This window comes from Ipomoea triloba, chromosome 16 (genome assembly GCF_003576645.1).
Source record: "Ipomoea triloba cultivar NCNSP0323 chromosome 16, ASM357664v1".
In the NCBI taxonomy this organism is placed as follows: domain Eukaryota; kingdom Viridiplantae; phylum Streptophyta; class Magnoliopsida; order Solanales; family Convolvulaceae; genus Ipomoea; species Ipomoea triloba.
The window spans coordinates 13,229,438-13,229,977 of NC_044931.1; positions in this window are offsets into that span (position 1 = coordinate 13,229,438).

The window sequence follows — 540 nt, forward strand, 5'->3', positions numbered from 1 at the left end:
GACATCTTCTAGAACAAATACAAAAATAACAGAAAATTACTTCATAAATTCAAAGTTGACAATTATTGTTAAAACCTGTATACTATTGGAGATTTATATAGTAATAATTATATATTTGAGCATTTCAAACATGTTATTAAATTTAAATAATAATTTTCGTACAAAAAAAATATATAGTAATAATTATATATTTGAGGATTTAATACTCCGTAATATTTTAGGTTTGTGTGGGAGCTGTTGACTTTGAATATATATATATATTCTAGAATTACAGAAATCACAAAATTCATTATCTAAATAAACATTACTCATTAGAGGATTATAGATTTATAGCCCAAAATCCCTAATGCCCGATAGGTGTGTTGTGTTGCATGTGTGCAATGTTGCATTGAAAATAAAGATAGAACAAATTACAAATAGAAGAAAACTTACAAGTTACAATGGACAATGGGGTCCAAACTGGCAAACAAATGAACAATCGTTGATAATCGAATTGGAAAAATTATTATTGAAGAAGACGAATGGGTTAGCCGGTTAGGA